Genomic DNA, 12,470 nt, shown 5'->3' on the forward strand with positions numbered 1-12,470 from the left:
CTTTAACACCCTGCATTGAGTCATACTGCAGTTGCTTGTTTTCCTATTGGTTGCCCTCTGTGGCAGAAGGACCTCCACACTGAATGTCTCTTCTGACCCAGCCTGGGCAGAACAGCAAGACTCCACATCAAAAACAAGAAAACCAAGGGTTGGAGAGGTGGCCTAGTGGTTAAGAGCACTGGCTAATCTTCCAGAGGACCCGGGTTCAATTACCAGCATACACATGACCAGTTCACAACTGTCTTAACTCCAGTTTCAGGGGATCTGACATCTTCATGTAGACATACATGCAGGCAAAACACCAATGCACATAAAAATAAATAAAAATTTAAAAATTTTATTTACTGAGTGCTCCTTATTACAAAAGACATTGTTCTAAGAAGGTAAACATGGCCATGTCACCTGGGCAGAAGTTTAGTAAAAGCAGATTCTGGTGGTGAGCAAGCTCGCCCGGGGCCATCAATTTCTGTGTATCGATTTACTTTATCCTCTTAATAGCCCTATACAATTGGTTACTATTTTTGTTGTTTTGGTTTTTGTTTTTCAAGATTTTCTGTGTAATCTTGGCTGTCCTGAAATTTGCTCTGGCCTAGAACTCACAGAGATCCACCTGCCTCTGCCTCCCAAGTGCTGGGATTAAAGACGTGTGCCACCATTGTCAGCAGAACTGGTTCACTTTATAGATAAGGACACTGAGTTCCTCTTGTGTGGACCTATGTGACGTAGCACAATGACAGAACGCGTGCAAGGCCCTGGGTTTGATCCCCTCGCACAAAGGTTCTCAGTCTTCCTAATGCTGCGACTCTTTAATACAATTTCTCATGTCATGGTGACCCCCAACCATAAAATTATTTCATTGCTACTTCATAGCGGTAACTTTGCTACTGCTGTGAATCCCAGTGTAAATATCTGATATGCGGGACGTCTCATATGCGACCCCGTGAAATTGTGACCAACAGGCTGAGAACTGCTGCCCAGAACCACATGGGGGGAAGAAAAAAAAAAAGACTGCAAAGCAATGAGGCTAACAGTGTGGATAGGATCTAGCTGTAGAAGGAGAGAGAAAATTCTAGACAGAGAAAACAGTACTTATAGGAGCTTAGCATGCAGGGGGGGTGGACGGGGTTAACCATAGGCTACTTTATCTATTAGTCACCTAACCGTGCACAGGTCTTGGGCTGTGAGCTCCCCAAAAGTCCTAACTATTTGACACCTGAAAGAAAAATGTTTGCTGCCTACGTGTGAACTTAGGGCTTCACACGCAATAGGCAAGCACACTGTCACAGAATTACAGGCACAGGCAGAACTGAACACTCCAATTAATAATTTCTGGACTCAAATAGCGAACCTTTCGACGTGTGGTGCATGTCTGTAATCCTAGTTCTTGGGTTGTTGAAGCAGAAAAATTGTGGAGAGTTTGAAGCCAGTCTGATCTACAGTGTGAGATTTGTATCAAAAAAGAAAACTAACTTCTTGGTGATTGATTTTTTTAAAACTAACTTCTTGGTGAATGCTTTTATTTATTTGCAAGTTTTTTTAAACAATAAAGTTTATAAAATTAGAAAAAATAGCAAAAATCCTTTGAAAGGATTTATATACAAATTCATATTTAGTGAGTGATATGGGTGTATTTTCAAACATTTGATTTAAAAACTGAGTAGAGCAAAAAGACTAGAGCCATGGCGCTGGTGGCTGGGATGTTCTCTTGAGGGCATGGGAAGCCACTGAGAGAACTGAGAATGTTCTCTGTTACTGCCTTCCACAGGGAAGAGATTCCTCAGAGCCAAGATTAGCATAACACGATAGCATTATACAATCCTATTATTCTCTGATTTCTCCATCACCAACCTGACTCAGCATTCTAAATTTACTTAAGATCTGGGAACGTGGGTTTTGCCAAATCGACACTCCCCCTTTCCACCCCTTTGAGGCAAAGTTCCACTCTGCAGCCACGGCTGCCCTTAGATTTGTAGCAATCCTCCTGCCTTAGCCTCCCAAATGCTGAGATTACCAGCATGAGCCAAGACCAGCTTTGCTAAATCCTTTCTTATTAAGTCCAATAAAATTGTAGTCTAGGCAAGGGCTAGAGTCCATGTTTGACCCAGATAGACATGGGTTCAAACCTCAGCTCTGCTATTTGCTTGCTGTACGACTTTCACAAATGACCTAACTTCTCTGAACTTCAGTTCTTTACAAAAAAAAAAAAAAAAAAAAAAGGGGCAGCAGGGGAAAATAAAAGATGGTCCTAGATCTTCTAGAAGCTGTTTACCTGTGGCTCACTGAGCATTTATCTGCTCTCTGAGCCTTAGTTTCCTCATCTGTGAAGTGGGAACAACTCTGTCCTGTTAGGTCCACACCATCACGGGTGGGTTGGTAGCCAATGGCACACAGAGCCCCTTCCTCTGTCCCGCTAGCCTCCGTTTACCTTCCCTTCTCACCTGGCCCAACATCCCCACTCTACCCTCTCAGGTTTACAGCCTCTGCTTCCCTTGTTAAAGAGCTTGTCAGAGCCTTGGAGGGAGGAGGGAACGCCTGTCTGGGAGCCTTCCAGGGCACCTCCCTCCCTTAGGAGCAGATAAGTAGGTCACATCAGGATGCTGGGAGGGGGGGTAGGCTTCTATGGGAGGAGGAAAAAAATATTTCAGGTCACGTGGAAAAGGGGAGACAAAATCACAGGGTTTCTTCTTCTGTCCTGCTCTTTCTCAATCTCCCACCGTGCCTCTGGAAAGTGTCGCCAGCAATGCTGAGCTCCTGGGGCTTGGGATGCTGGTGGCAGGTGCAGTGGGCAGATCACTTGTGCCTCCACCCCAGCCCTGTCCCGCAGACCTCCCCTTCAGGCACCCGCACACTGCCCAGCTCCGTGTCCTCGATGGAGAAGAGAAAGTCCAGGATTGCAGATTCCACTCTGTTGACCTGGGAGGTTCTGGCCCGATCACCCATAACAGCTCCCTGTCCTGTCCAGGTCTAGGTCCCTATGGCGACCCAGGCAAGTCACAGCCTTTGCAAACTCTTTTCTCTTCGCCAGCCCTCCTGCTGGCAGTTCGCAGTGGAGGAGTCCACAGCTGGGCAGATGGCTGTGAGAATCCCAGGCAGAGGAGGCTATGCATGGCAGCAAGACACCCCCGTCTCTCCAACCCCCCACCTGCGCAATTGCTGCTCCTCCCTGCTTGAGTTATAGTGCTGGAGTCCCTTTTCTATGAAAATGCAGCTGTGGGAGAGATCCCAGCTGTGGAGGGCAGCTGAGCGCAGACCAGGCATTGGCACTGACCACGTCACAAGGTTCCAAGTTTACACGTGTGGTTTAAGACAAGGGGACAAGAACAGAAGGACAAAAGCCTGACCTTCAGCCTGGAAACATTTCTGCTCCCTTGGAGTTCACCTCTGTAGGGGACCAGGGTCTTGCTCTCCTGCTGTGGCTACCCCAGCCCCCACACAGTCCGCCACACACCCGGACTCCCCCATCCAGCCTTGGCAGCTCTAGCAAAGGGTGTAGCCCTCTCCCACCTGGCTCATGTTTCCGTACTATCCCTTCCCTGACCACTCAGGGATACCAAGCCCTCTTTGCCTCTGCTCAGCAGAAGGGAGTACATCCCCCCCTCCCCAGTGCTGCTTCTCCTCCCACCCCTCCACCCCCATATCCCCTCCCAGCGCTTCCCCCACCCCCTCCCTTGCGTGTCTGTTCCTACATGCCCTGTGGGGACATCCACTCTTGCTTTCAGTTGCTCTCACTCTTGCAGAGCAAGCGAGCAAGAGGTAGTTGCGGGTGACAAGAGGGAGACATCCATCTACACCTGGGTCTTTCATTATGTTTAATCTCCCCAGTGGGGTAGACTTGTCAAACACACCTCATTCCCAGGCTGGAGGGATCCCAGCTATCTCTCATCAGAGTGGGTGTAAATCCCCACAGGTATGCGGCAGGCAAGTAGAAGCAGTCCCAGGAAGGGGGTGCCTTGGACTAAAGCAAAAAGTTTAGACTTGTAAAATTTATTAGGCTTTGTGTTCTTCAATTCCCTGGCATCTGTGGCCGCCTGGGTCCTGGTTTGGCCTACTCTCTGTCTGTTGCTAGGTGGGCCGCCTTGCCCAGGTCCCTTGAGCAGGCTGGCTTCAGACAGCTGAGGAGAGAGGCCAGTCTTGAAGTTCCCACGTCCCCCACAGTCAATTAGTCATGCACTTGAGCAAAGCTTCTGAAACTTCTCTATGCCCCAGAGTCACCGGGAGAGTGTTAAAACAGTGTCACCACTTGTCCCTGGGTTCTGAGACTGAGTTCATACCCACAGCTGTGGCTACTACGAAGTCCTGTGTATGCTCCCCCACTCCACCCCGGGCATATATATACTGACGCAAACATTTCTCTTTTTACTTAAAGGACACACTTTTTATGGCATCACAAGCACTGACACTCCAACACTACTACACTTCCATTTGCTGTCTGCTTTTGAAACAGGGTCTCAAGTACACTGGTTGCCCTCAGAGCTGCTCCCCAGTCAAGACTGGTCTTGAACTCCTGATTCTCTTGCTTGTCAAGTGTGGGGGTGATGGGTTGGTACTGCCTCACCTGCCTTTATTTTTGCTTGCATATATGTGTTGTCGGGAGTGGAGAGAGAGAGAGGGAGGGAAGGAGGGAGGAAGAAAAAGAGAGTGAGTCTTGCTATTCTGTATCCCAGGCTGGTTTTGAACTCTCGATCTGCTCCTCCTGTTCAAGGGAACATGGGTCCCTTGAACACAATCATGACAACATCGTAATGGTCAATGTGGTAACCAACATGGTACCTAGGAACTAGTGGGTAGGCAGATGGGCAGAAGGGAGATGCTGAACAAAGTGATCACTAACTTCCCAGGTAGGACAGTGGGAGATTTCAGGATGCTTTTCAGAAAGGGGTACAACTTTAAAAACCTATGGATTGCTGACTTCTGGAATATTATACTTAATATTTTCAGATCATGATTGATCTTGGGTTATGGAAACCTTGGGAAAGCAAAAATCTCCATTAGGAGGCTCAAAGCCTATATTCCTAGGGTTTCTGGTTTGACAGGTCTTTTTTTTCTTTTTCTTTATTTCTTTGGTTTTTTTTAGATTTGAGCTTGCCATTTTCCAGCTCTGGGAGCTTGCTGAGCTTCATGACCCCTGTGCAGGTAAGAGAATGTGCTAGCTAGTTTTATGTCAACTTGACACAAGCTGAGAGGAGGAAACCTAATCGAGAAAATGCCTCTTATAAAATCGGCTGTAGGCAAGCCTGTAGCACATTCATTAGTGATTGATATGGGAGGGCCCAGCCTATTGTGTGTGGGGCCACGCCTGGGCTGGCGTCCTGAGTGCTATAAGAAAGCATGCTGAGATGGGTCCCTTGATACTCACACCTTTAATCCCAGCACTTAGGGAAGCAGAGGCAGGCAGATCTCTGGGCTGGACACCAGTTTGGTCTACAGAGTGAGTTCCAGTACAGCCAGGGCTATAGAGAAACTCTGTCTCTAAAAACCAGATTAAAACAAAAAAACAAAACAAAACAAACAAACAAACAAAAAAACACAACAGGCTGAATAAGCCATGAAGAAAGAGTAAGCCAGTAACCAAAACTCCTCTATGACCTCTAAATCAGCTCCTACCTCCAGGTTCCTGCCGTGTTTGAGTTCCTGTCCTGACGTCTTTGATGATGAACAGTGATGTGGAAGTGGATGTGAAATAAATTCTTTCCACTCCAAATTACTTTTGGTCCTGTTGTTTCATCCTTGCAATGGGAACCCTGACTGCATGTGGATTTGAAAGAGCTTTCATTGTCCATGGCTAATCCAGGCTGTCGTGTGGTTCCAGTACAGAACATGTACATCATGTACACAAAGCCCTAGGTTCAATCCCAAGCACCACAAAGACAAGACACCATTTATCAAGCTGGTTTGTTTCCTGCGCTTCAGAGAGCCCCTGCCCAGTGCTGTGGCTGACTGTGGACAGAGTATTTGTGAGAACTCCAGAGCCCAGGTAAGCATCCTACCTCTCAGTCCAGGTGTGGTGACACAAGCCTACTGTACTCAGAGACCTCGTTAGGAGCATGGCATGTCTGAAACCATCTGAGACAGACAGCAAGATCCTGTATGAAAACACCAAAAAAGGGGGTGGAGGGGAAATCCCACCCCTGGACATCACCAGACTACTTCACTGAGGATGACACAGTCAGAGTCTGGTGACCGATTCTTTGCTCCACAGTGGCACCCAGCTGTCAGGTAGAGGTCCTAGAAGGACGTCCAAGGAACAAAAGCTGCCTGTGTCCTCCCCAGCCTAACCCACTCTCCTGTCCAGATTCCCATACTGCACCTGGAGAGGCATTTGGTCCAGGATGCCAAATTGGGTCTTCAAAGATTCTTTCCAACCAGTTTTCCTTTCTTTCTTCCCCTCCCCCCTTTCTCTTTAAGTTGTAGACAGATGGTGGCGGTGGAATCGGCACACAACTTTGGTTCCAGCACTTGGGAGGCAGAGGCAGGCAGATCTTTGAGTTTGAGGCCAGTCTGGTCTACAGAGTGAATTCCAGGAAAGCTAGGGCTACAAAGAGAGTCTCAACAAACACACAAACAAATTAAAACAAAAATTGTGTGTGTGTGTGTGTGTGTGTGTGTGAGCAGGCACACGAGTGTACACACAAGTGTAGGTACCCAAGGAGACATAGGATCCTCTGCAACTGTTTTTAGGTGTTTGTGAGCCATCTGATGTGGGTGCCGGGAACTCTGGTCCTCTGTAAAATCAGTGCATGCTCTTAGCTGCTGTGTCATTTCTCTTGCTCCTCAACCAACTCTATAAAAATATTTCCATCCACTTCCCCTCCATTCACTCATAGTCTACAGCTCTACACAAATTGCTGACCACCCATTCTTCCCCACATACATCCCTTGTTTTCCTACCTCCAGCTTTCGCTTACAGTTCTGACCACAGAACATCCTGGCCCAATTCAAAATTATGTTCATCCTTCAAAATTCACTCAATGTCTGCCTTTTATGCTAACCCATCTCAAATCCTTCTGTGTAGGGGGCAATCTAGTCTTGTCTGTCCGTCTGGCTATGTATGTACACCATTGGGTCTTCACAGATCATCATGATTTATCCATCGATCTACCTACCAGTTATCATCCCCCACAAGAGACTTTACTTTAGATTGTAACATGAGGGGGCCGCCTTGTTGGGGTATCTGTCCCGCTCAGTACCCCACAGTTGGCAAGCCCCAAAGAAAAATCACACACAGAGTCTACATTAGGTTATAAACTGATTGGCCCATTGGGTCAGGCTTCTTATTAGTCCTTGTAACTTATATTAATCCATTATCATTATCTATGTTAGCCATAATGGCTCAGTACCTTTTCCAGCGGGGGCAGCTTACATGTTGCTTCTTCAGTGATCTGCGCAGGAGTGCCAGAGGAACTTCTCTGCTTCCCAGAATTCTCCTGTTCTCATTGCATCACCTCTACTTCCTGTCTGGCTTTCCTGCCTATACTGCCTGCCTGGCCAATCAGCGTTTTATTAAAATACATGATTGACAGAATACAGATAATTCTCCCGCACCATTAGATGTTAGTAAAAGAGAAGTTATTACGTTTAATAAATGAGATTTCCTGAAACTAAGAAACTTCTGTAAAGCAAAGGACACGGTCAACAAGACAAAACAGCAGCCTACAGAATGGGAAAAGATCTTCACCAACCCCACATCAGACAGAGGGCTGATCTCCAAAATATACAAAGAACTCAAGAAATTGATCATCATAAGAACAAATAATCCAATAAAAAAAAACTGGAGTACAGACCTAAACAGAGAACTCTCAACAGAGGAACCTAAAATGGCTGAAAGACACTTAAGGAAATGCTCAATATCCTTAACTATCAGAGAAATGCGAGACAAAACAACTCTGAGATATCAAAACAAGAATTGAAGGCTGGAGACGTGGGCTTAGTTAGCAAAGTGATTGTCACACAGGCCTGAGAGCCTGAGTTCAATCCCCAGAAGCCATGTGAGAAAGGCTGAGTACAGCAGTGCACAATTGTCATCACAGTAATGGAGAGGCAGAGGCAGGAGGATCCCTGACTTGCTAGATAGCCAGTCTAGCCAAAGAGATAAACTCTGGGTTCAGTGGCGATCCTGCATCAAAAAATAAGGTGGGGGGGCCTAGAGATGGTTCAGGACTAAAAGCACTTGCTACTCTTCCAGAGGACCTGAATTCAGTTCCCAGCCTCCAAGTAAAGCAGCTCACAGTCACCTCTGGCTCCAGCTCCAGAAGATCTGATACTCTAGCCTCTGTGGGTATTTTAACACACATGTGCACTCAACATCATCCTCTGGCCTCTGTGTATGTGTGTGTGTGTATATGTATGTGTGACATTCAAAAGTTGTGCTATATAAAACTTTTAAAAAGTGGGTCAGTGGCTGAAAAGAAGATGCATGTTTAGACACAAAATTAATCATCTGATTATTTTCTATGGCAATTAGAGACAGAATACATATATTTGTATGTGCATACATGTATATTTTCTATGGCTCATATTCAGGAATCTGAATTTGTCTATGGACACACCTGCTTTTCTAACTCTAAAACTGTTTTTTTTTTCTATTCTAAGTACAATCGTGTGTTGGAAGAAATTTGGAAAGGAAATTCAAAGGAAAATAAAGGAAGAAAGTGAGTCATTCATAAACCCTCAGTCCAGAAATAACCAGTAAACATTTTGCTATGTTTCCTGCCAATAGTAAAACATGCATATTTATTCTACATGATTTTTGAAGTCATTCAAGATGAAATGTTTATCTAGTTCTAAGTCCACCCCCACCCCACCCCCTTAATGCACAGTTAGCTTTTTGGTGTTTGTGATGGGTAATCTTGGTGATTAACTTGATGTATCAGAAGAGGAACCATCGAATTGGCCTGTGGGCATGCATGCCTGTGAGGCATTTTCTTGACTGTTGATTGATGTGCGAGGGCCCAGTCCTCTGTGGTCTTGGGTTGGATAAAAGAGGTGGCGGAATAAGAGCCTGGATGTGAGATGGAGACAGTAAGCAATGCTCCTCTGTGGTTCTGCCTCACACTGCTTGCTATCTTGAGTTCCTCAGCCGTGGGCTGCAGGCTGTGAGCTAAAACAAAGCCTTTCCTCCCCAGGTTGCTTTTGGTCATGGTCTTTATTTATCACAGCAACAGAAGCAAGCTAGTAAAGTATTCCTTTAAATATTCTTGAAAAATGTTTTTAAAATATCTACTCATAACTGCAACAACCTATATTTAACCATGTATTTACCCCTATAAATCTCCATGAACATCCTTACATTTCTGAGCAGCAATTATTTCCTTAGACTGAACCTAGAAACATTTCAGTCTGTCTCTTTTTTAACTTTTTGAGACAAGGTTTCTCTGTGTTCCTGGTTCCCCTGGAACTCACTCTGTAGACCAGGTTGGCCCAGAACTTGGAGATCCAGCCCTCTGCCTCCCCGAGTGCTGGGATTAAAGACGTGCACCACCATCGCCCAGCACATTTCAGTCTCTGCATACTCCCCAGCTTGTTTTCTAGGGCTCCCATTTGAAAATACTTCCGAAGGAGACTCCAATTTCCGGTTCTGCGAATCAGAAGCTTGGGAGACACCGCTCTGATGGGACAAGCAATAGTTACATGGCTGATGAGTTTGAAAGAGAGGAGAGGGAGCAGGGAAAGCAAAGTTCTCAAGCTGGGGGGCCATGCGAAGCTGAGCAGGCTCTGAGGCGGGGAGACCTTACTGCAGCAGGTACAGCTGCTGGAGGCAGAGGAGACACATCTCAGGGTGACAACACCAGGAGCCCAGTCCTGGTGAGGATGAGGGAACTGCTTTGTGCATTTTACCTCTAGGAGCCAGACTAAGGACCCACGGTGAATACTGTAAGAAAATCTGCAGAGGAAATGGGAACAGAATCATTCGGAAATAACAGGGGATTTGTTCTTTTAAATAGGTTCTCCTCTCAAGAGAGGTTATTAACCACAGCCTAAGCTTCTTATCCCGGCCTTGCTGACCCAAGGAAAGGAAAGCACCCACTGGAGCCCACGCTGGCCATCTTGTCCCACCTCAGAAGTCAAGGATGGGAGAATTGAGAAGCCCTTCTGAAGTTCACAATCCAGGCATGGGCTCGGGAAAGCACTGAGACCCGATGATAGGACTACTGAGCCCCCAATACCCTGCCTCAGCACAACTATTACACGGTTCTTTGTGCCTGATCCATCATGTCTACAGGTCATGAGTTTTAAGAGATTGGCCAAGATACTAGAATAAGACATGACAGGGATACTAAACTTAGCTGATTAAGAATTTAAACCTCTTGGGGATGGAGAGATGGTTTGGCGGTTAAGAGCACTGACTGATCTTACAGAGGACCCATGTTCAAGTCCCAGCACCCACATGGCGCCTCCCTGCTGAACTCCAGTTCAAAGAGACATATATGTAGGCAAAACACCAATGCACATAAAAGTAAAAAAAAAATAAAGAATTTAAACCTCTGAGTTGTGCTAAGGTCTTTAAGGTACACAGAGAGCAAGCAAAGACAGACTGTTAATAAAGCTGAGAAGTGGAAATCCAAGATGGGCCTGGGGTGTGGCTCAGCCATAAGTGTTAGCTTAGCATGTTCAGGGTCCTGGGTTCCATCCCCAGCACCACAAAAGAAACTAAAGATGTAAACATGGAATACCTGGGAACAATGTCTTACTAAAGAAGACAAAATAACACTAATCAATCAAGAGTGCACAAAACAAAAATTTGCACAGGAAACCTCAAGAAAGAACCTAAAAGAAAAGCTAGTGAGATGGCTCAGTAGAAAAGCATTTGCCACGAGAGCCCGATGAACTTGAGTTTAATCCCCCAGCCCACATAAAGGTGCAAGGAGAGAACTGACCCACAGAGCTGTCCTCTGACCTCCACAGTGCATCATGACACAAATGTCCCCAGCACATACGTGCACACATACGCACATACACACCACACGTGCACTACGTGCATCATGACACAAATGTCCCCAACACACACGCACGCACATATACACACAACACACATGCACGCGCACATGCACACACATGCACACGCACGCACATACACACACACCATGCGCATGCACGTGCACAGACACACACACAAGAGAGGGGAGGGAGAGAGAGAAAATAAATAAATGTTCAAAAATAAGAACCAGCGGGCATGGTGGCAGACACATTTAAACCCAGCACTTGGGAGTTAGAGGCAGGTGGATCTCTGTGAGTTCAAGGCCAGACTGGTTTAAAAGTCACGTTTCCTAGCAAGATCCAGGGCAGTCAGGACTACACAGAGAGACCCTGTCTCAAAAAAAAAAAAATTAAAAATTAAAATAAGAGCCAAAAAGAGTCAGGGCTAGAAAAATGACTCAGCAGTTAAGAACACTTACTGCTCTGGCAGAGGACCCAGGTTAGATTCCTGGCACCCACATCATTGGGCTCACAACTCCCTGGGACTCCAGCGCCAAGTATATACTGCCACTTCTGGTTTCTGTGGGCATCACACACACACACTTCAAAAAATAGGAAAAATAAAAATAAGAAAGAATCAAGAAGAAATCCTAGAGATTTCCAGCCCAGGCACAGAAACACAGTCTACCTTTGGTGGTCTTATTTGCACATGTTGTGGCTGAGGAAAAAAATCTCTGAGCTTGAAGACATGTCCCAGGAACCCTCCAAACTGAAACATTGAACAGACAAGCAAGAGGATACTTAAAGTCCGTGTAGCAATTCCAGCAGATGTGGGTGGGTGACCGAGGAAGAAGAAAGGGACAAGAGACATTCTTGAGGGAATGACTTCCTTAAATGGAGCTCCAATGCTAATAGATAACAGGCCAGGAAACACAGAATTTTAGGCAGGATTTAAAGAAATCTTCAGAAAGTTAAGACTAGGATGCTCCAAAGAAAACAGTGCAGCGAAATCTTTAAAGCGCTCAGAGGGTCCCAGGGAGGCGGCTCAGTAGCTCAAGGCTCTTGCCACCAAGCCTGAGACCCACAGAATGGAAGAGAAGTGATTCCTGGAAGTGGTCCTCTGGCCTCCATGGCACACACACCTCCCTATTGAAATGAAAGGGCAAGGCCATCAGGATGGTTTAGTAGGTTAAGGTACTTGACTTTAGTAGGTCAAGCCTCAAAAGCTCAGTCACCAGAGTTCAATTCCTGTCACCTAGGTCAAGGCAAAGGAGGAAACCAACTCCCCGGAGCTGTCCTCTGACCTCCACACATACACCACGGTACAGACGCTTATGTACACACATCGCACATACATACACATACAATAATAATACCTAAACTTAAAAAAAAGAAATGAAGTTGGGCAGTGGTGGTGCTCGCTTTTAATCCCAGCACTTGGAAGGCAGAGGCAGGCAGATCTCTGAGTTCGAGGTTAGCCTGGTCTACAAGAGCACTGGCTCCAAAGCCACTCAGAGAAACCCTGTCTCGAAGCAGCTAGCAGTCAAAAACAAGTT

At 46.2% G+C, this 12,470-nt stretch overlaps 1 protein-coding gene across 5 annotated transcripts in view; it reads right to left on the reverse strand.

Annotated features, from left to right (window-relative positions):
• Nucleotides 1-12,470, reverse strand: part of Ninj2 (ninjurin 2) — a 100,353-nt gene that overhangs the window by 78,729 nt on the left and 9,154 nt on the right. The window contains exon 1 of one of the 5 annotated variants that reach the window (XM_087904314.1): nt 7,338-7,412. The exons of 2 other annotated variants lie outside the window; for them this stretch is intronic. The gene's annotated coding sequence lies outside the window, so the exon portion shown is untranslated. Of the gene's footprint in view, nt 1-7,337; nt 7,413-12,470 lie in introns of those variants that run through there. 2 more of the 5 variants (XM_087904312.1, XM_087904311.1) reach the window with 2 other exon arrangements.

The sequence above is a fragment of the Myodes glareolus genome, chromosome 3, assembly GCF_982192425.1.
Source record: "Myodes glareolus chromosome 3, mMyoGla1.1, whole genome shotgun sequence".
NCBI lineage: Eukaryota > Metazoa > Chordata > Mammalia > Rodentia > Cricetidae > Myodes > Myodes glareolus.